Source organism: Ostrinia nubilalis, chromosome 27 (genome assembly GCF_963855985.1).
Source record: "Ostrinia nubilalis chromosome 27, ilOstNubi1.1, whole genome shotgun sequence".
Classification (NCBI taxonomy): Eukaryota; Metazoa; Arthropoda; class Insecta; order Lepidoptera; family Crambidae; genus Ostrinia; species Ostrinia nubilalis.
The window spans coordinates 1,950,047-1,975,146 of record NC_087114.1 but is presented as its reverse complement, the minus strand read 5'-3'; the positions used below and the strand labels follow the sequence as shown (position 1 = coordinate 1,975,146).

At 35.3% G+C, this 25,100-nt stretch overlaps 1 protein-coding gene across 1 annotated transcript in view; it reads right to left on the bottom strand.

The window, feature by feature from the left end:
• Positions 1-6,629, bottom strand: part of LOC135084895 (homeobox protein invected-like) — a 117,708-nt gene extending 111,079 nt beyond the window's left edge. Inside the window, exon 1 of the mRNA XM_063979641.1 lies at positions 6,380-6,629. The gene's annotated coding sequence lies outside the window, so the exon portion shown is untranslated. The remainder of the gene's footprint in view (positions 1-6,379) is intronic.
• Between the last annotated feature and the right edge of the window lie 18,471 nt (positions 6,630-25,100).

Genomic DNA, 25,100 nt, shown 5'->3' with positions numbered 1-25,100 from the left:
CGAATATTACAGAGCTGAAGTTTGTTTCTTTGTTTGTTTGCTTGAACGCGACAATCTCAGGAGCTGTTGGATAGCCTTTTTATCGAGGAAGGCTTTAGGCTATACAGTGTGAGTCACGTTAAAGTGTACATATGAAAATAGATGAAACTAGACCTATTTTTATCGACAAAAAAGAGGTCAAAATTTTTTTGAGATTTTTTTTTTTTTAATTTTTTATAGATTTTTTTCTCTTTTAATTACTTATTGTAAGGAAAACGTAATAACTTTTAAACTAAGCGGTATATCCTGATAAAATAAAAACAGTAATAATGCTAAATAACAGGCAATACTAAAAAAATACATAAAATACATAAAAAAGGCCAAAAAATTCTAAAAAATGATACTTTTTGAAAAAAAATCTGCTTTTGTATTCGTGTTTTTTTGGTTATTTGATAAATTTCTCCAAAAATTGCCCCTATAACCGGTAGTTTTTATTACTTTGTATTATTCTCCATCGTATTACCTTCGTAAAACCAAAAATCGCATGTCTCTATCCCTATCACAACGTTTGCAATGATCGTTTGAACTAAGCCTCTCCGGGCGCGCCATTCAACGCTTCTTTAACAACGAAACTGAAAATGACTCTAGATTTGTTATTTTGATAAAAACAAGTTAGATTTCAAATAAAAACAAAAGATTTCGAAGTAAAATAAGCATTTTAGTTGAAATTAAAATTGTCTCTATCTGTAGCGGAGAATAATGTTGTGGCAGGCCTTTGTTCAAACGATCATAGCAAATGTTGTGATAGGGATAGAGGCATGCGATTTTTGGTTTTACAAAGATAATACGATAGAAAATAATACAAAGTAATAAAAACTACCTGTTATAGGGGCATTTTTTGGAGAAATTTATCAAATAACCAAAAAAAACACGAATTTTAAAGCAGTTTTTTTTCGAAAAGTATCATTTTTTATTATTTGTTGGCCTTTTTTGTGTATTTTATGTATTTTTTTAGTATTGCCTGTTATTTAGCATTATTACTGTTTTTATTTTATCAGGATATACCGCTTAGTTTAAAAGTTATTACGTTTTCTTTACAATAAGTAATTGGGAGAAAAAAATTTCTATAAAAAATTTAAAAAAAATCACAAAAATTTTTTGACCTCTTTTTTGTCGATAAAAATAGGTCTAGTTTCATCTATTTTCATATGTACACTTTAACGTGACTCACACTGTATAACATCACTCTACAGCCAATAGGGGCGGAGCAGTAAAGAAAAATGTTGCAAAATCGGAAAATATTTTTCATCACGCGTAAGAAGTCGCGGGCACAACTAGTTTTATAATACGAGTATTTTCAAATAAAATTGAGTAAGTACATAATAACGTAATTATGTTGTCCCAGGTGTGACAATAAATACTCTATGGTTATTATTAAAGAACAATTAATTTTCGCGCCCATTGTTGAAAAAATCAACAACACTGTGCAAAGGTAATAAATATACTTACATAAATAAATGTATTGTGTACGTATGTAGATACTATATAAAAAGAAGAGAATTGGGCCAAATTATATGATAATTTTGTATAAAATAATATTAATCATTTATTTTAATAATTTGTACCATGATTTCCCTACAGTAAAAAAAGCTTGAGTTATTTCAATTACATAATAGGATGTTTTTCTATTCGAATAATGGTTAACGTAATTAGTTCTTTTGTTAAATATGGGTACTTAATTTAGCTTTATGCCCCATTTTCTTTTTTTTATTATCTTTGACGTTCATAAGTGCCAAAATACTGGTCAAAATTGAATAAATATTTTTGATTTCGCTTCAATGAGGGCTATCGTTTTAGCGCTCACCAGTTAGCGCCACTGTAGAGTAAGGTCCTGTCACTTGCTAGTCGCGAAGACAGTGGCACCAACTTGTGAGCGCTAAAGTGGTAGGAGGACTATCGCATTTGCACTCATCAAAATGGCGCCACTGTAGAGTAAGGTCTTGTCAATCGCCAGGGGTGCCAACTGTTAAGTATAAAAACGATAGCCCTCATTGGTCAAATTCAAACACATCTCCTCTCCTATCCACTTTAGAAGCCTAATAGAGTCTTTCTTCAATAAATTATTCCCTTTTTGTGTTAAAGAGAAAGAACCCATGTGTAATAACTAGTAATATTTTACAATGACATGGAAACCTACGTATTACCGCGATAATTACACAATAATACGGTTTTGAACAATAAAAGAACAATTGTTTAAACAACAATGGCGTAAATTGCTCGAACAATATTTATTGATGAATTATTGGGTATTATTAATAATTAGAGACTTATTCACGGTAAATTGTGTAAGTAAATGTATTTTGTATGGTTTAAAATTAGTGGTGGGGAAAGAAAGGTCCGGGTTCGAGTCCTAGTTGTGTTTTTTTTTTTCAATGAAAACTCTAACTACAGTGTGTAATTGATGTTAACCAAACAAAATAGTTGACGCCCGTATTCACAAACATTACTATGAGGTCTCACAATGCGCGTGGACGCACAGGGTCACACACGAACCGAAGAACGAAAGAGCTCTAGAGCTCAACGCTGTGCGTTCGAATTGCTTCTTCACTTAAGCAAGCATCGTTTGTGGATACGGGCGTAAATGTATTCTTGTATGGTTTAATGGTGGGGAAATGCGAAGGTCCGGGTTCGAGTCCTGGTTATTATTTTAACTACAGTGTGTATTTTTTGTAGTTGATCAAACAAAAAAGTTCTATTCTACTACTCAAGTTTAAAAATAACATTATGGTACTTGAAAGCACTAGTCATTGACATAATTTTTATGAGTTGTCAAAACGCGACTCTATCATTGATTTTGTATGGCGAAAAGAACCAACGACATTGCTTGTCCGCGAACTCAATTTAATTGTTCCAAAGCTACTGAAAATATAATTTTACAACCCAATTTTGCAGATTGAAAATTAGTTCGGGTTTCAGGGCTAGATTGAAGATTCGTGAAAGATATCTGTTCTTGGAATTAATTGAACAATGCTTAAAAGAACAGAAACAAAACAAATAAAAATACTTTTTTTTATAAAATTCATTAAAAACTCATTAAAACTCATTTATATTTGCAAATAGGCTTTTAAAAAACACGTCCCAGTATTAACCCTACCACTGCTTCGGGACAATAAATGGGCAATGGTAGAGTTTCAGTGTTAAAGTATATCGTTAACTTTTCCCGTAAAGCTAAATAAATATTAATATGATATTATTAGGAGTGTCTCTACAAAAATTCGTCAGTTCATTCAATATAATTTCATGTTTCGTAAGATAACAATAAAAAGAGGCTGACAATAGTAACTGAGTTTCTTGCGCTGCTTCTTCTCAGCACTGGCCCATTTATTGTCCCGAAGCAGTGGTAGGGTTAATACTGAGACGTGTAAAAGTGCTTTTTAAAAGCCTACATGCATAAATAAATGAGTTTTATACTTTATCTGTAATCCTATCTATCGTTTATTATTAGTACACACAAATAATAAAAATTCTATAGACATTTTTACACTTCCCTATCTGCACACTTAGTTCCAAACTAAGTAATGCTTGTACTAAGTACCTAACAAAAAACGGATATGAAATATGTTTTGTAATTATACATAGAGAAACATTTGTACATACTTTATTTTAAAGTATTCCTTTTATTATTTTCGACAACTAATCGGATGTTGTCTTTGCATATTGATTAGTTGAGTTTAATTATATAAAATATATAAAATAACTATATATTTCAAGCCGGTTGGATTGACGTGAAATACAATTAAACATAAATTACAGATATTTCATGTACAATAATTAAATACATAACCGAATGTTACAATTAATAATTCGATTTAAATCCGACATATTCCATCAAAAGTGACTGAAATATACGAGTGTTTCCTTCTTTCCAAATCATAGAAAAAACTGACGAATTCAAAAAGGCAACTGTTTTGTTAAATAATAGAAATTATTTTTTCAATAAAAGAAATTGTAGCAAAAAATTAGAAAACAGCCCATCTGTAATTCCAACCTATTTTTTTTTTACAAATGAAATTAATATTTTGACAGGCAAATTAATATTCTATTTTGTAAATAGTTTTTATCATTAGTAATTTTTAAATTTTAGTTTTTAAGTCATTTTAAGTTAATGTATTATTATAAAATTTATTCTCTTCTATGTGACTTATACTAGCTTTTGCCCACGGCTTCGCTTTGAAATTAAATTTGTCACAGATCCTTATTTAAAGCCTATGTTATTCTGATATATAAACAATAGTATTGTAACGTTTCATCAAAATCCGTTCAGTAGTTTTTGCGTGAAAGAGTAACAAACATAGGTACATCCATACTCCATACAGCCGTACAATTCGCATTTATAATATTAATAGGATTTCGTTTCTTTTCTGTGTAAAGTGTCCCTTATGGGCTAACTTTTTTTACTGTATTTGACGTTCATATGTGCCACCAGTGGTCAAAATTTCATAAAATGTTTTTATTTGCTCTCTTAGCTTTATTTCCTAAATTAGGTAAAGTATCCAGCAATATTTGGGGCCTGAATAAAGTGCCCTGAAAAGGGACTTTATAAAAAATCAAATTCGTCTATTTTACAAGTAGGCTTATTAAAAGCTCTTTTACACGTCCCAGTATTAACCCTACCACTGCTTCAGAACAATAAATGGGCCAGTGCTGAGAAGAAGCAGCGCAAGAAACTCAGTCACTATTGTCAGCCTCTTTTTCAAACGTACTGGTAAAAAGTCCAATTTTTCAGTCAATAAGAAACTAGAAAAGTTACAACAAGGCGCTGGATGCAGGCCGCTACCAACCGGGCGATGTGGAAATTATTGGGGGAGGCCTATGTTCAGCAGTGGACGTCCTGTCGCTGAAGTGATGATGATTAAGGATGTTTATACAAATAACACTAAGGCCCGATTTGACCGAACTTTTATCCGAGAATAACTCCTGGTATAACTGGCACATTGACAGTTTCAGAATGGGAAATATGGCAAAACTGACGATTTATTCTGAAATTAATAATTACTCTTGTTTGGTCGATTCCACCCTAACATATTGAGAAAAAGACAAGTTTTTACCGCTGCTTCTTTCGCAGCACTGGGCCATTTATAGTCCCGAAGCAGTGGTAGGGTTAATACTAGGATATGTAAAAGCGCTTTTTAAAACCCTATTTTCAGAAAATGAAACAACTTTTAAAAACAGAATATGCCGCGAACCCCGCGAAGTTTATAGTCGACAAACTAAGGCTGGCTTGCACCATCTTACTTTAACTTTAACGAACGTCAGAAGTCTGTCAAACTAACAAAAAACACCGGTTATTGTTTTATAGATTCATACCGTTTGATGAGACCGGTAAAACGTGGTTATTGTTTACGTGATTTGCAGATATTTTATTTAATGTGTCACTATTTTTATTCTGCAAATTCTTGTTTAGTATCATTCGTTTCAGCCAAATGACGTCCACTGCTGGACAAAGGCCTCCCCAAGGATTTCAACGACCGGTCCTGCGCTTCCCACATCCAGGCTCTTCCTGCGACCTTCACCAGATCGTCGGTCTACATAGTGGGAGGCCTAACTCTTACGCCCGTATTCACAATGCTTGCTTAAGTGAAGCAGCAAATCGAACGCACAGCAAATAGAGCTCTGTGATTGGTTCGTGTGTCAACCTGTGCGTCCACGCTGTGAGACCTCATAGTAATGTTTGTGAATACGGGCGTAAGTCTTCCGGTCCGTTGTCGCCACTCGAGAACTTTTCTTCCCAAACTTATACTAATCTTGGATTAATTAATTCTCTATGTTTACGATGACTTTGACAAATGCCTAAATTAAACATTTGCTTAAAGTGCACTGACATTCCGACAAGTCAAATTCCAATTAATTAACACCAAAATATTTACGCCATTATAGTTTTAATGCCCAAATTTGCATATTCAATGACATTTTTCAACTTTAATTAAGTATATTTGTAGCAATTAGTGTTTTTATAAGCCGGAAAAGAATGTGTTAATTAAATATAAAAAAATCAAAAGCTTCTTATACAGGTTTTGTTAAAACGTTACGACGATTCAGGGTATTGTTGAATTATTTCTTAATTAGTGTTTTTAAGTTATAGTTTTTTCAGTAAACTGAAGCAGGAAATAGCGTTTCGTTATTTTACTAATTGCGCTTTTAACACCTTAAAGTTTTTAGTTATTATTTTAATTGTGGCAGTTTAGCTTTTTATTTTTGTTTCCTTTGTAGATTATAAGCTTTTTGCTCTATATCTCACACAGACTATATTTATGAAGTTTTTTTTTTCAAACTCCTTAAACGAATTTGAGCGTAAACGTAAGTTTATCATTAGGTATATAAAGAGTTTAAAAAAGCTTACCTCAACTCAAAATCAGCTGTAAATCCCACAGTAATCCGCCATAACATACAACATTAACATTATTTTACCGTCAGGTCTCAACTACATTTCACTCACACACTGTTTCACCGATAACCGTTTCGCCGTAAAAAAACAAACTGTCAACTGTCAAAAACGCGCGGGAAAACCTAGGGGGGCTGTGGAAAACCTCTTTTTATTAAGCAATTGGGAAATTTAACCTGAAACTTGTATGGACATACGCAAAACTCGGTCGGGACTGGCGAATACGACCCGGTCTCCCCTCTCCTCGGAGGCGGGGCTTGAACCAAGCAATCGGAAGGCGGAGCCATTTTTTCTTTCTGTCCGCAACTATCGTTTTATATTATTTTCGGTTGCTTATTATAATGTAATGATGTTTGATTTAAATAAAGGTAAAGTTGTCATTTCGGTCTGAGGCAGCTTGTAGGACATAAAGATGTTTTGAAGGGTGGGCAGGGCAGTTTGTATTTTACAAAGAGATGTGTTACAATGGGGAAGGTTTAAAATTTAATTGTGTCGTCAGATGATGAAAGGTATTTTCTAATAAATATTCATTGGGCAGTAAAAATCTAAAAAGTGTCACTCAACTACTGAACTACACTTACACTAAATAAAAACGGTTAAAAAGTAGGGTCTTTTGGGTTGAATGATGACTGTGACATAATGCTCTATGCGTTAAGTTCACCTCTATCATTGTCATTTTTGTGCAATCAGTTTAAAATTAACAAAACACTTAAAAATGTTTGTAGGTCATTTGGAATGTTTTAAGCTTTTTTAAAAAGCTTTTTTATAAAGCTCTAATGTTTAGTAATGTTATTTTAAATTCAGTTCGAAAACCTGATTTGCCCTGATTTTTAATTATTTAAGTTAGTTATCCTACCATTACAATAAAAAATAGTATCTCAAAATTCAGTTATATTGACACAAAAAGTAAGGTAGACAGTAAGGTATTTATTTCATTTTATTTATTTTTTAAGTAACCATTACAAAAAATAAACAAGTAGGTAATCACTACAATAGTTTTTATATTTGTATGCAAAATTGTTTTTCTTAACCAATTTTGCGTTGTTTTTTAAAAAACATAGCACGCTTACTTTTGTGACTCTAGGCTGAGTTACACCACCTAACATTGACCGCAACTATAACGATAACCGGTGTTTTTTGTGTGGAGTTTGACAGATTTTTGACGTTTGTCAAAGTTAAAGTAAGATGGTGCAACCCAGCCTTATCAATAACAGCTATAGAAGACATTGGAATTTCTGTTTTAACAACAACCCAAGTATGTAGCGATTCACATAACGATGTTTTGAATTTTTATTTTTATCAAATCAAATTTTTACGTAACACAAAATTGCCAAAAAATTATATCTACTGCAATTTAAGAAATCAGTTTGAATTCTAAGGCATACCCAAGTATTTAGTACTAATTAAACCATTTATTTAAATCAATAAAACACCATAGCTAAATCAGATAGGCATTATTTATTGCCTAACTATCTGGCTCGGCGAACTTCGAACCGTCAATGTTCATCAAAAATAATGTTGGATTCTAATGGTGTAAGAATTTTTCAAATCGGTTCAGCAGTTCGGAGCCCATTCAATACAAACAAACAAATCTTTCCTCTTTAGAATATTAGTATATCACGTCTCTACCAATAATATTGGTAATTGACACTACCATACATTTTATGAGTTGTCAAAATAACTCTCATACATTTTGCATGGCAGAGACAGGCCTATGACGGCACCGTTACGCTATCTCAATTGAGTAGTATTTATTGAAGTCAAATCTAATAGAAAACTTATTTTATATTTAATTGAGAAGTAATTGAGTTTACTAGACTTGAATTTTGTGTATAGTTCTTGCAAGTCACGAAGGCGAGTGAGCTTTACTTGTGTGTGTACGTGTACATGCACATAACGATAGTGTAATGTCTGTCAAAACTTTTGAAGAACAAACAGTAGCGAGCCACCACACATGTAAAGCTCACTCACCTTCGTGAATTGCAACAACTACTACATTATACTTTTAGAGAAGTTACGTCTTGAAAGATCTTGAAAAAGATTTTTTTGTTAACTAGCTGTTCCAACAGTTGTTCTGTCTTAAGAAAAGTTAATATGGCCGCTAAGTATACTCACATTCTTAAATTTTCCGCGCAGCTTTCTTAATTTTTCTTACATGAGAACCTTCTCTTGACAGTAACAAAAACAAAAAAGATATTAAAGAAATCGGACCAAGGAAAGTTATATGAATTCCTATTTTATGGTCATCATTTCAGCCACAGGACGTCCACTGCTAAACATAGGCCTCCCCAATGATTTCTAGATTGCCCGGTTGATAGCGGCCTGCATCCAGCGCCTTCCTGCTACCTTTAAGAGGTCATAATTTCATAGTTACTTTTAAATTTTAATAATTAGGCTACTAAACCTAAGTATACTTACTTAAATAAATTACAAATTGACTACATTTGAAAATATAATTCAAACAATAAAAAAAACCAACGCAGAAAACTTCTAGTTAGGCTTAATTATTATTCTGAATCGAGCTTAATTGAGCATCATTTCATAAAATCATGACCGATACACATTGAACATTATTCATTACAAAATATTAAATTAAATCAAAAAATAACTTGCTAATCCATGAACCGCCATTTGCGAACATAACACCAATAAAATGGTTAAGCAAATTGTAGATAATTAAGAAGCTCCTTTCCAGGCGATAAAAAGAGGGGTTCGCCCCCTATCGCCCCTCCGTTTCGCCCCCTCGTGTTTAAAAGTAAAAAATCTCCCGAGCCGGACTTTTTAATTAGTCACCATTTTTAAGTATGCTTTAAGATGGATGGAGCGTTTGAATTTGATGTTCACTTGATTAGAAATAATATTGAAAAAATACCCGACTGCGTTGACTGAAAAATTTAAAACTGAGCTTGCACCACCTAACTTTGACCGTAACTATAACGATAGCCGAAGTTTTTTGTATTGAGTTTGACAGATTTTTGACGTTTGTTAAAGCTAAAGTAATAAGATGGTGCAACTCAAATATTAAATCAAAAATTAAAAGTAGGTAAGTAATTATGAAACCTATTACGATACTGGGTATCACTCTCACAATTAAATTCATTATATTACATACTAGCTAACCCGGGAAACTTCGTACCTAAGTTCATCAGAAATAATGCAGGACTCCAACGATGAAAGAATTTTTCAAATCGATCCAGTAGTTTCAGAACTAAAAGATTTTTAACCCTCGAAAACATAACCCTCCTTCTAACGCATTCGGGTATTTACGATATTTGCGTCAGAAATAACTTTTCTTCACTTACCGCTTATGGACTCCATAGTAGAGTATAGTCGGAGAGCCACACTGTGCCAATATTTTCAATCGTGTTTGACAGATCTGAAAAAAAAAATTCAACATTTAAAGAATTTTGATCAAAATCTTAATCACTATTTTTAATGTTCATACTCCTTATATGAGAAATGATAGCTTCTCCCCCAAACTATTTATTATTTTTATCAATTTTGTAAAAGAGAAATACGAAAAATAAACTAAATTAATTAGTTCAAACAAACGTTTAACGCAATTAATCAAAATGGCTTCAGTATAACTGCTGAAAAGGTTTATGATGTAAAAAGAATAAAAAATATAGTTCAACAGAAACTGGCTATTTTTACAACGAATAGTACCTATTATTTACAGCAATAAATAAAGCTTCTGACAACTGCTGACAAAGCCATTCTTGTGGCGGAGTTTTGGGCCGACGTTGTGTAGGTTTGTTGTCGACACGACAAGAAGAAGAAGAATCAAGTCGAATAACATTGACATCGAGTTACTGAGACTCTTGCGTTTCTATTTGAGTCTAGTTTAACCGACTTCAATAAAAGGAGGAGCTTCTATTATAGGTACCTAATCTTCGATACTAATATTATAAAGAGGTAAAGTTTATGTGTTTGTTTATTTGTTAAATTGTAAGGGGCAATCTCCTGATCTACTGAACCGATTTTAAAAATTCTTTCACCAATAGAAAGCCACATTATTGCTGACGTGTCAATAGGTTATAAAACCGAAAAATTATATTTACCAAAATGTCGGATTTTATTACCATTACAATTATTTTATTTACTGTAGAGATTTATGTACTTTACGTAGAGTTAGGTAACTTCTTCTGTTACTACTTCAAGTGTGAACTTCCAAAGCTTTACCTACTCAAGCTTAAAGCTTGCAATTCAAACGGAGCACAGGCAGCCATTAACGCCGAAAAGGGGAAGAAATAAGACTTCCTCATAAAACAAAGATAAAAACTGTTGTCGGAGGAGTTTTTTTAATTAAACACACTTTTCGCGAGTCACTTTTGTATATTTGAGTCCGTGACTCTGGAATTTAGTGTAATCGCCTGGAAGAGGTGCGCTTTGTTTTCGCCCGTGTTCACGAACATTACTATGAGGTCATCTCACAGTGCGCGTGGACGCACAGAGTGACACGAACCAATCACAGAGCTCTATTCAACGCTGTGCGTTTGAGTTGCTGCTTCACTGCAAGCATCGTTTGTGATTACGGGCATTTGATCTTATGCATATCAGAGTGAGAGCTTGTAAGTTCGCAAAAACTGATTTTCTTGCAAAATAATGGTAATGCCTGTACAATAATAAATCTAATTCTGGTAATAGAATAAAGAGATTATGTTTGTAAATTAATTAATTAATAAAAAATTGTCGAAGATTTGCCATCTCGGGGGTCTATATCTAAGTTTTTTTTATATTAAATTGCAATACATAGTAATTGGTAAGAAATAAATTTGTGAAATGTTTCTGTATTTATTACGTAAGATATTGTAAATTGCACATTGTATAACTGCTTAAATTGTAAGACCTAATGTGAATGTGCTAATGTGATGAAGCAATAAACGATTGAGTATTGAGTAATTATTTATTATGATTTTAGCATTTTTCGTATTTCAGTACCTAGCGCTTTTTGTTGTTTGATTAAAAATTATTAGAATGCTTATTCAGAAGATAGGAAGCATACCTATCAATCATGCTAGGCTGCAATTTAATACATTTATCGATTTCATACTAATTAAAAGAGACTTCATGTCATGTAGCATTCTCTACCAATAGAGCAGCATGGTGACCACCCTGTGCGTCCACGCGCACTGTGAGACCTCATAGTAATGTTTGTATACAGGGTGTTAGGTAAATGGGTATATGAGCCGACACTAACCCATGTTAACATGGGCATATAAATGGTATAGTGAAGTCAGAAAATTGATATCTTCATTTTTATTATTTTAATTTTCATACAAATCGGATTTTATAAAATTTATTTTGTATGAAAATTAAAAAAAATAAAATGATAATATCAAATTTCTAACTTCACCATACCATTTATATGCCCATGTTAACATGGGCTAGTGTCGGCTCATATACCCATTTACCTAACACCCTGTATACGGGCGTAAGTCAAGCAGTAGAATAAGTATGTAACTACATGGGTAGGTCATATAACGGCGGTAGTGTGTGAGCCAATTATTTAACCACCTTACTGTTCCAAAATTGTACACAAAAAACCTAACAACCAACATTACGATCGAAAATAATCATAATCTGTTGTTTAACGATCACAAACCACAAAATCGGGAATGATCATAGCTCATAGAATAATCACGGAATATATTGCGAACCAACACGGCATTACAAAGTATAATAGCCATGAAAAAACTCAAATAAAATCTTGCACTCCTAATAAAGATCGTACATCATAGCTAATAGTAATGATACCTCTAGTTGATTATAATTTGCACAAATTGTAGTGAGTCGTTACTTTTCTCGACAGATATGAATCTATCATGGCAATTGCCAAGATAAAATCTTGCACGGTTTTGAGGTAGCCAACGCCATCTGTTGTTGAGTAGATATACTAAAAAAGCACGTGGCATAGTGACATCTAGTGCTGAGTAGCGGAACTACGTACTACTGAATTTCTTCCTAAAAGCAGTGAACGTTGTGGAATGTAGTGCAGATTCACAAATATAGATGTCGCTAGTTTATAATAGTAGCCGAATTTACCTGAATGTCTCCAACTTCCTCATTGGCCCTAGAGCAATTCCAAGTATACCATCAATAAAAGCCTAATTAGAGTCATCAAACCTCTCAGTCATTCAATTAGAGCCATTAGAACTTCATAACTATGAGTTGTTTTCTGTGTGTAAGCTGAGGACACGTGTCCCCAGCTGACACATCTGTATCTTCGTAAATATTTATGCTACGATAATGTATTATACCTCAAAAATTACAGTCGAATCTAAATAGTAGGCTTTCCAATTTTCAAGACTTTAGCTCAAATACTGTTAAAACCACGATCAAAAAACTATGTGCGAGCTGGAGTACCGTGTCTCCAGCTTACACATCTGTATCTTCGTAAATATTTAAGCTACATCAATGTTTTATATCTCATAAATTAAAGTCGAATAAAAAAACCCGACTTCAAATCTTTCAAAGCTTTATCTCGAACCGTTTTCGAACTACGAACCGATATGTATGTGTAAGCTGGTGACACGTAACACACCGTGGATTATTAAAACCGTATAAGTTAGAGTTGCGTTTTAAAGATCAAATAATTCGTTATAATTAAAGTACACACGAGACATAATTTCAAATCTCTAGGCTTCTTAGTTTCAGAATTAAAAGCCAAAAACTATTTTCCCGCCAAATAATTCAAATAATGTGGGTCGACTGCGACGTTGCCGTTCCGTGCGTCCACTAGAGCAGTCGAATTTGAACCTAAAAACTAGTAGCGTCTGAATCATTTTTATTTGTAGTTTAAATCATTTAATTTCGATTATAAGAATTTTAGACTAGGAGCCGGCTGATTTGTGTATTGAGTACCTAATAACCTAAATTGTATAAATAAATAATAATAAATAATGGTTGAGTCCCGGGAAAGGACGTAGGATAGATTTTATCCCGGTTTATGAAATATGATAAAGATTTTCATCATCATCATAAATCATCTGAAAATTATAAATAACTTGAAAAAATCGAGTATATAATAGCCCTAGTGATACTCTACCTCTGGGCTTCGGCTTGACAGTACTTTTTGGGAAACCTTGTATATGTCGTTATGTTCGCTTATTCTTGTAGTTATTTTTTTTTTTTTATTTGATTCTTCAACAAAAGAAGAAGAATTCAATGAGGGTTTTCACGATTGGAAAATCCGCCAGATGGCAATACGTGGACGCGAGGTCCAAATGCTGCATGATTGGTTATTTTTGACATGACATTGACAGATATGTCAAAATCCACCAATAACGCAGCATTTGGACCTCGCGTCTACTTATTGCCATCTGGCGGATTTTTCAATCGCGAAAACCCTCATTGTCAACTGTGTTTGTCATAGAGCAAAATCTGTTTGTAACCATTGAGCAAAATATAGTTGTTGCCCATTTTTGCCACTTGACGTAGCAGAATCGTGGGACTTCACGGTATATAAATAAAAATTAAAGTGGTTTCGTTTAGAAACGCCACAAATATTTGAGCCTTTGGAAACAAGTTCGTTACTTGTATATTAAAATATAATTTTGTTTTACCTAGCTTTTTCTTATTAATAAAATATAGGTTATTAGGTACTCAATACACAAATCAGCCGGCTCCTAGTCTAAAATTCTTATAATTGAAATTAAATGATTTAAACTACAAATAAAAATGATTCAAACGCTACTAGTTTTTAGGTTCAAATTCGACTGCTCTAGTGGACGCACGGAACGGCAACGTCGCAGTCTAGGGATGTTGCGGATTCACTTTTTTCCACATCCGCGGATGCGGATGCGGATGCGGATTTTAAGAGGCTCACATCCGCGGTGCGGATGCGGATGCGGATCTGTACAAAAAACTTAAGTGTTGGCTTAGTAGAGAAAGAAACACAGCCTTATTTATCATTTTTTATTTAATAGTAAAGAAGAGAATGAATTACTTTTAGTATATTATATAAATTAATAATTAAATTTGAAAAACTGTCTTAAACTACACTTTTAGCTAAATTTTAGTTCATATGACAAATCTAAGATTTTGGATTCAAAATTCAGTTTTACGCAAATCGTAGGAACGGCCCTTATTAAAGAAATTACAAGTTTTTAAATAGCTACCTATATAATTACCCAAAACTACTATAATATCATAAGGATAAATCAGCGATGCCAGACAATAATAAACGCCCGACTTAACAAAAAAAAATATTGCATAAAATATAACTTACCGGGATAATTTTTTATTTTCTGTAGCTTTTCGTTATTTGCTTTTTCAAACAAAGCAAACTCCTTAGCGTGCATTGATTTCAAATGATTTATTAATGACGATCTTTTTCGGCCCTTTCGCGAATATGTTTTGTTACATATTTTACATTGCGATTTCTCCCGGTCGTTGTCCACAGGTTTGAAATACGTCCAAATTTCACTTTGCGTAGGTGGTGGCATAGTTCACTTATCCAAATAGTAAATAAAACTTTACTTAAGGTACGTAATACGAATGAAGGTATTACGTATTACGTTAAACAATACAGTTAGTTCAGTTCTTAACAAGAACCACAATAAAATCAAACGTACGCTTCAGTTCTTGTCACTTGTCACAACTACTCACTAGTAATTACAACAAAACAATAGCAAGACGCGCCACCGTCACCGATTCACTGAGGTCCAAAAACAAAAATCATTGCTTTCCTATTGGTCAATCAACACATTCGGTTGAGGCGCGCCACCGCGTCGCCGGGACTGCCCCTTTCTTTCTTGTCGCGACCTGCTACAAATCCGCATCCGCATCAGATCCTCGTCGATTTATGCGGATGCGGATGCGGATGCGAATGTCAAAATCAATGCGAATGTTCCGCATATGCGGATGCGGATGCGAATATTCGCAACATCCCTATCGCAGTCGACCCACATTATTTGAATTGTTTGGCGGGAAAATAGTTTTTGGCTTCTAATTCTGAAACTAAGAGGCCTAGAGATTTGAAATTATGTCTCGTGTGTACTTTAATTATAACGAATTATTTGATCTTTAAAACGCAACTCTAACTTATACGGTTTTAATAATCCACCGTGTGTTACGTGTCACCAGCTTACACATACATATCGGTTCGTAGTTCGAAAACGGTTCGAGATAAAGCTTTGAAAGTTTTGAAGTCGGGTTTTTTTATTCGACTTTAATTTATGAGATACTAGCTTTCCGCCCGCGGCTTCGCCCGCGTGGAATTTTGTCTGTCACAGAAAAACTTTATCGCGCGCGTCCCTGTTTCAAAAACCGGGATAAAAACTATCCTATGTTCTTTCCCGGGACTCAAACTATCTCTATGCCAAATTTCATCAAAATCGGTTGCGAGGTTTAAGCGGGAAAGCGTAACAGACAGACAGACAGACAGACAGACAGAGTTACTTTCGCATTTATAATATTAGTTGGGATAAAACATTGATGTAGCTTAAATATTTACAAAGATACAGATGTGTAAGCTGGAGACACGGTACTCCAGCTCGCACATAGTTTTTTGATCGTGGTTTTAACAGTATTTGAGCTAAAGTCTTGAAAATTGGAAAGCCTACTATTTAGATTCGACTGTAATTTTTGAGGTATAATACATTATCGTAGCATAAATATTTACGAAGATACAGATGTGTCAGCTGGGGACACGTGTCCTCAGCTTACACACAGAAAACAACTCATAGTTATGAAGTTCTAATGGCTCTAATTGAATGACTGAGAGGTTTGGTGACTCTAATTAGGCTTTTATTATTGATGGTATACTTGGAATTGCTCTAGGGCCAATGTCATAGAGTAGAGTTTAGTGATTGATTATCTGTGGCATAGACAATAAAAGTCAGTTGCATCGTCATGGCTGTTTTATTAACATCAATCCCAATTACTCCTAAATACTACATGGTGTCAGGTGTGAATTTACTAGTAAAAGTGGTAGAAGCGTAACTAATGTGCGTATGGATTGACAAGCTATAATAAAATACGTGGAAAATGACGGAAGCAACTCATCACAACATAAAAAGTGAAGCGCTGTACCTACACGATGTTGCAGCAGCCGGCCGCCATGTCGGACGAGGGCAATATAGCAACAAATTGGAGGGAATGGAAATCGGCTTTCGATTACTATATGATAGCCATCGGCAAAGAGACGGCAACTTCTAGAGAAAAATGTGCTCTGTTTATGCACGTAATTGGCAAAAGCGGGCGGGACATATTGGAGGAACTGGAATTGGACCACGAGGCCAAGACAAATTATGATGTGCTTGTGACAAAGTTTGCCAGTCACTGTGATCCCGGTCGCAACGTTAACTACATGAGACATGTCTTCTTTGAAACATACCAGCGAGAAGATGGATTCGACAAATTTTTGAGCACGCTTAAACTACAAAGCAAGTCATGCGAGTTTGGTCAACTTCGTAACAGCTTGATACTCACGCAAATTATTAGAGGGATAAGAGACAACGACATGCGGGAAAGATTGTTAACTAGACCCAAATTGGAACTGGAGGAAGCGGTGTCGTGGTGTCGTGCAGCAGAAACAGCAAGCAAGCAAGCGGAACGGTGCATGGGCGGCAGTGGTGAAGCGGGCCCCGCGCGGGCCGCGACCGGCGCCGACCTCGCGCTGGACGAGGTGCGCGCGCGTGCCTTCGGGGCGCGCCAGCAGCAGCGCGGGCGAGAGCCGCGTCCCCCAGCACAGCAGGAGCGCAGGAGGGAGGCAGCGGCTAAATGTGATCGGTGCGGTCGCAATCATAGTGCCAGTGACAAGTGTTGGGCTCGTAATGTGAAGTGCTATCGATGTGAGCGATTCGGTCATTTTGCTAAAATGTGTAGATCTAGGCAAGTAAGTGAGTTGAATCAGTTGAATGAGTCTGAGGATCGAGAGGACTGCGCCGAGTTACGTGAGTCATTGCTGTGTACTTTATCAATTGATGAAGTTAGTGACAATGAAAATGCTTGGTACAATGATATATTTGTAAATGATAAAAAATTGAGCTTTAAATTAGACAGCGGAGCTGAGGTATCTGTCATGTCACTGGAGGCATTTAAGAAAGTAGGATTTTGTGAAAGTTTACTTAATCAGAATCAGGCTATAATAAGAGAGGTTAGTAAATCTAAACTGCCAGTTGTAGGATATTTTGAGCCAATATTGCGGCACAAAAATAGGCAATGTAAACAAAAAGTTTATGTTTTGAACCTAAAGTGTAGCAATCTCTTAGGGCTGAATGCATGTTGTGAGCTCAATTTGTTGTCAAGATCTTATAATATTGATGAGCTAAAAAACTGTAAGATTGATGAAACTGTTTTTGAGGGCATTGGTTGTTTACCATATATTTATAAAATTGAAATAGATAAAAATGTGTCTCCAGTGGTTAACAGCTCAAGAAAAGTTCCAATAAAAATTATGCCCAAATTGAAAGATGAACTAGATAAAATGCAAGCTCAAGGCATTATTGTAAAGGAGGACTTACCCACAGACTGGGTTTCTAATATTGTTATAGTCGAGCGGCCTGGTAAATTGCGAATTTGTTTAGATCCACATCACCTAAATAAAGCAGTACGCCGTTGTCACTTTCAGCTGCCAACACTAGAAGAGGTAACAAGCAATCTAACTAGTGCCAAGTACTTTTCTAAATTAGATGCTAAAAACGGGTTTTGGATGCTAAAGCTGGATGAGGCCAGCTCAAAGCTGTGCACTTTTGCTACACCGTTTGGGAGGTTCCGTTTCTTGCGAATGCCATTTGGTATCAATTGTGCTCCAGAAATATTCCATAATGAAATGTATAAAATATTTTCTATGCCAGGGGTTGAAGTATTCGCTGACGATTTACTAGTTTGGGGTGAAACTAAAATTGAGCATGATATGAGGTTACAGGAGGTAATAGAAAGAGCTAAAAAATTTGGTGTCAAATTCAATAAAGAAAAGTGTTCATTTGGGAAGTCGGAGGTACAATTCTTGGGTCACACTTTTAACAGCAAAGGTATTAGTCCAACAGGCACGAGAATAATCTCTATCAAAAATATACCAAGGCCAAGTGACAAGAAAGACTTAGAACGTTTCCTGGGTATGACTAATTATTTGTCAAGATTTATTCCTAATTATTCACAACTGGCGTCCCCCTTGCGATCTTTACTTAAAAAAGAAGTAATATTTGAGTGGCTAGAAGTTCATGAAAATGCATTCAATGAACTCAAAAACAGGATAAGTAGTGCCCCCGTATTGCGGTACTACTCGCCGCACGAGGCGGTGACGTTGAGCGTGGACGCGTCGAGCGAGGGGCTGGGCGCGTGCCTGCTGCAGGGCGGGCGGCCCGTGGCGTACGCGGCGCGCACGCTCACGCCGACAGAAAAGCGCTGGGCGCAAATAGAAAAAGAGATGTTAGCAATTCTTTTTGGCTGTTTAAGGTTCCACCAATTTATTTACGGCCATAGTGAGATTTTTGTTGAAAGTGATCACAAACCTCTTGAAACTATATTTAAGAAACCTTTAAATGAAACACCACCACGGTTACAAAGAATGCTATTGAAGTTGCAAGCTTATAGTTTGAATGTGACATACAAACCAGGTAAGGAAATGCATATAGCGGATGCGTTATCTCGAGCGGCAAGCGGGACCGAGTTAAACGATAGGGATGAGGAGCTAACCGATGACATTACGGTGCACGTTAATGCATTATTTTCAAACTTAGATGCCAGTAGTGAAAAGTTAGAATTAATTAAAAGAGAAACTCAGAAAGATGAGTCGCTAAGTTCAGTGATGAATTATTACTATGAAGGATGGCCAGATAATAAACAACGGGTCAATATTGCAGCGCGGCAGTATTGGGGAGTAAGGCACGAACTACACATTATAAATGGTATTTTATTTCGCCAGAACCAATTAGTCATACCATGTAGTATGCGCAAGGAAATGCTCCGCCGGATACATGAGGGGCACCTAGGAATAGAAAAGTGCAAGAGGCGCGCGCGCGATGTCATGTGGTGGCCGGGCATGGGCGCAGAGATCGAGGAGTGCGTGCAGCGCTGCGAGGTGTGCCAGCGCCACCGCGCGACACCGCCGCGCGAGCCTCTCGCGCCGCACCCCATACCGCGCCTACCGTGGGAAGTGCTCGCTGCGGACATATTTGAATTTAAAAGCAAACACTATTTATTAGTAGTCGATTATTATTCGAAATTTGTTGAAGTGATATCGTTAGTGAACATGAAAAGTGACACGGTGATTAACAAAATGAAATGTATCTTTTCTAGATTTGGTATTCCTCGGAAACTTGTTACAGATAATGGCACGCAGTTTACGTCGTTTGAATTTCGTGAATTTACAAAGAAATGGGAATTTGAACATGTCACTAGTTCGCCTCTGTATCCTCGTTCTAACGGGCTAGCAGAGAGAAATGTTCAAACCGTAAAGCGTTTACTTAAAAAAGCTACAGAAGATAAAACTGAATGGACTTTAGCTTTGCTCAATTTTCGAAATACTCCAGTTACGGGTGAAAAATATTCACCCGCACAGTTGTTAATGGGTAGGTCACTCAATACTAGATTGCCAGTCTCACCTAAAAACTTAATTCCAGAAAAAATTGACTCAAAAACATTAAGAAAGGACAGACAGATAAGAATAATTAACATGAAAAAGCATTATGATAAGGGCACAAAAGTAGCTAGGGATTTATCTAAAAATGACACAGTGTATATGAGGGAGGAAAATGTGTGGAAAAAAGGAAGCATTATAGGAAAGGCTGCTAATAGGTCATATTGGGTGAAAGTGGACAACGGTGGTACATACCGTAGAAATAGTTCATATATAAGAAAAGCAGTTCATAAAGACAAACCAGGTCGCTATGACTACCTAGGTAGCATTCCCACAAACAATCTGCATCACCAGACTAGTGATGTGGCTCCTGCGATAACGGGGACTGCGCAGACTTCCACAACGGAAGAGAGTGGATTGGTGGAAGCTGCTCAGCCGCCTTATCGTAGAACTAGGACTGGTAGAATTGTTCATCCACCTCAAAGATATGGGTTTGAATAGAAATATTTAAACAAATAAAATATTCTCAAATGTAACAAACCGTAGTATTAAAAACGTTTATTGTTAATTATTACTTCTCTACGTAAGATGTGTCTTATACTTTTAAGTATTAAATAAGTTGACTTCTCAAAGCAAACAGTATTATTAAAAATGTTTATTATTAAGTATTACTTCTCTACGTAAGATGTGTCTTATACTTATAAGTATTAAATAAGTTACTTCTCAAAAACTGATTATAAGAAGAGAGATGTCATAGAGTAGAGTTTAGTGATTGATTATCTGTGGCATAGACAATAAAAGTCAGTTGCATCGTCATGGCTGTTTTATTAACATCAATCCCAATTACTCCTAAATACTACAGCCAATGAGGAAGTTGGAGACATTCAGGTGCCGAATTTTGTACAACTAAATAAAAATGTTTTCTTTAATAAATAAAAATAATAAAACACTGCATCTAACAAAAAAATAAGCTACGTAATAGAAATAGAAATTTATGATAAATATTTTTCCTAAAGCCGTCACCGAGATAAGTAAAACCACAGATATGGATAGATGCAGCTTGTCAAAAAATTTGTATGAAGACGAGCGTGCCACTTTTTTAACGTCATTAGTGTCATTTAAGCGAATTTTAGTGATTGCCGCAACGTAAAAATAATCGTATTATCGTACTGCAATCGCAAAGTCATCGTGTGTCAAGTATCAATGATATGGTGTGACTCGATTCGACAGTTAATTAATTCCGATAAAACTGATATTTTGTTAAATTTATAGCTAGTCTGTTGGGTTGATTAAAATACTTTTGTAGCGGTAAACATCATTCTATATTATTAATTTTCAAATACATAATATTTTTATTGTGCTTAATGTATATCAAAGTAATGATCGTTATTCCATTGTGTTAAATAGTACTACTAGTAATTCATACCTACCTAATTTCATACTTTTAAATATCCTAGTACCTGACCTAGTTTTATAAAATAAAGACTACTCAAGCTTTTTATTTTTAATAAATGTAAAAATGCGTAGTTTTGCCAATACGTTTTCTTTCATAAAGCTAAGTCAGTTATCTAGTTTTGAAGATATTTCTAAACGACAAAATCCAATGCCGTCGTATACATAGACGTATACCTACTGCGATCACTGACCTAACTTTTTGATTTATTTGTTACTTGTGCTGTTAATTACAATTCACAATCGGTAAATAATTTCTTCTTTCTACCGTGTTCGTACTATTGTCCTCGTAAAATCATCGTAACCGATTGTTGTAATCGGATTACATGAACATCACTCGACCATGTATGTCCATTTGGACATATCGGAATGGCACGCTTTGACGAGCAACTTGCTGCATCTACTCTAATCCATATCTGTGAGTAAAACAGACAAGTACCACCCCACTAAGTACTACCCACTGAAAAGGTTGATGACCTGCCAAACTAAAATTTTATAATTTTATGTGCCTTTATCAAATTCAAACAAACCTCTAGACTTTTAACTATAAGTAGGTGCCTAGTATGTTTTCCTACCTACTAAGAATTTCCTAGATAAAATATGTATTGGCACCTAATAACTTAAAATAGAATATGTAGCTACAGACAGCTTTGTTCTAAAGAATGCCTACCACAATATCAATGCGCCTAGGAACAACCTGTTTACCTTGTGAGTAACTTGAACTCAGTATAGCATGACAACTTTATTTTAGTCGCAACCAATGGGTTAAATTATTCTCTACTACTTATTTGAAATAAGCTGTTGTCTCACCTTCATAATTATAATGATTACATACTTACAATAAAATAAATTATGCAGATGTAGGTAGTTTGAGTCTCTTGACCATAGGTAGGTGGGTATTTCTTATGAAATCTCAAAATTTGAGATTTTATTTAAATTTCTTTTTTTTTACATAAACTTAGATATTTTTTGCAGAGATCAGAAAAGTTACTTTTAGAGATCTGTCCAGGGGTATTGGTCTTCCATATTTTTTTATATTACCTATAAAAAATGAGGTTTTAAAAAATTAATAAATGAGGGAATGATTAACGGAGTGAGGGAATGATTTATTATTATATTATAGTAAAAAACAACATGTACAAATGGCATATTGGCATGCTTTAAGTTTTGACAAGTATTTCGGGTATTAACTAGTCTAAGTTTTTACTTGAACTTTCGCTTTTTCCTTTAAATATTTTAATCTTTCTTTTTCCCGCAGTTTTTTCAAAGATTCAGTATTATTTTTCATTTTTCTCGCCTTTTTCTATCGTACTCTTTCTTTTTTATTTATTTTTTTGCATCACTCAACTTCTTTTGTCGTGCTATTTTGCTTCCACATACATGCACCTCTTTTAAATTAAATACCAGGAAATACAAGTTACATGAAATAAATAAGCCTAGGCGCAGACCATCGATTTTTCGTCGGCCGATAGTTTAGTCGGGCAGTTAATCAGTATGGGCATGTATGGAAGTTCGCACATTACGCCGATTTGATTTGGCCGACTAAATAGTTGAATACGATTTCCAACTGCCTTCCAACTAAAGTATCGTCCAACTATCGGTCGATAGCTTGATCAGACGGCGCTCCTCTACGCGCGCGCAGACTGGCCGATTTTTCGTCGTCCAACTCGGCCGATAGCTTCAGTTTGCTCCTCGTTTTTGGCGGGAAAGGTTATTATTACTAATTAATTGACTTAACTAGTTATTACTCTCGATTTCACTTTTTCATGATCATTTCTCTTTCATCATCATCATTTCAGCCACAGGACGTCCACTGCTGAACATAATCCAATGACTTCCACATCGCACGGTTGGTCCCGGCCTGCATCCAGTGCCTTCCTGCTACCTTTATCAGGTCGTCGGTCCACCTTATGGGTGGACGTCCCACGCTGCGTTTTCCGATACGCGGCCTCCATTCCAGAACCTTGTTGCCTCATGCCGTCAGTTCTGCGTACTATGTGCCCTGCCCACTGCCACTTCAGCTTGCTAATCCGTCGGGCTATGTCAGCGACTTTAGTTCGTTTACGGATCTCCTCATTTCTGATTCGATCTCGTAAAGAAACACCGAGCATAGCCCTCTCCATAGTACGCTGTGCAACTTTGAGCTTCTGTATAGGGTCTATATTGAGAGGCCACGTTTCCGAGTCATCACAGGATGAACACGGACAAAACGAAGCTTATGTCGAACGTCCATGTTGCGCTCGATTCTTGAGATTGTTGACAAGTATGTCTACCTCGGACAAACGATTCAGCTAGGTAGGTCCAATTTCGAGAAGAAGGAGGTCAATTTCCTTTTCATGATGTATAAATTTGAGATGATTTTTATTAAACTTTTATCTTTTATGTAACAATCTGAATTTCGAGCAGTTGAAGCCGCAGGCATGAGTTAATTTGGTATAGAAAAAATTATAATATTTCTGGGAAACATTCTACGCGACTGATCTCTTCAACAGCTCTCTATCGAATGAAGCAATCGGCCCGATTTTAAATCGGCGGTCTGCGCACCCACGCCCGATTCAACTGTTTAGTTGAATCAGTGTGAGCACTGAGAGCCCAACCCGACTAAACTATCGGCCGACTAAAAATCAACGGTGTCTAAACAATCTAAAAAACCGCAGATTACTGGATAAATCATTCCCTCACACGACCGTCATTCCCTCACTGCACTTAGAAGTGAGGGAATGACTGTGAGGGAATGACGAATTTTAACTTAACCTACAAAAACACCGACACATAACCTCAATTTGCTTGTTACATTTTTAATATGTATTTTACTCCCAAAAACGCATAAAACCAACAAATTTTAATGATAAATAATCAAATGCTTAATACATTAATGTAACGTGAGGTAATGATCGTCATAAATTTAACTTTTAACAATTTTACGCAAAATATTTTTTTACACGAACTAACCTACTGTTGAGAACAAATTGCCATCTTGAATCATTTGAGAGTGTATCCAGGTACTAAAAACTTAAAGTTGCGTTACTAAATATCGTTTGACACATTCAGAAATCGAATATTCGCAATAGGATGAGGGAATGATTTTATTTGGCGGGACACATTTAAAATCGAATCATTGTTTTTATAAATTTGTTGTTGTAAGATGAAAGCTTTTATGGACAATAACAAACATCTTTCTTACATATTTGCATAATTTTATTATTAAAAATATTGATATATTTCAAGTTAATAGGCATTTTAGTAATAATTTTGGACTAAGGGACAAGGTGAGGGAATGATTTTCACGGTAATAAAGTAGCCATATCTTTTTTTTCTTTAGAGGTAATACGTTTTCTTTTTATGCAATAGTGGTATAGACAGCGTACATTCAAATAAAAAAAAGACTTATGTAATTTAATGCATGTGACTCGGCACTAATGGCTCGGGAATCAAATTTCGCAATTTGATGAGAAATACCCAGGTACATTTAATTTTATAGATCCCTTAAGTATTCGGGTATAAATTGTGGTTTCTCAAATACCTTAAACTTTCTTCCCTTTTAATTCGCCACTTTTAAAATGTATACTTAATATTGCGATAGACAGTAAGTAGGCGGCTAACCTAATTACAAAAAAATAAACATTGAAAACTTGGTTAGTGCAGTTCAGTATGGCAATATCCTTGTGTAACTTTTTATTATCCTCGTAAGACCGAAGAGCA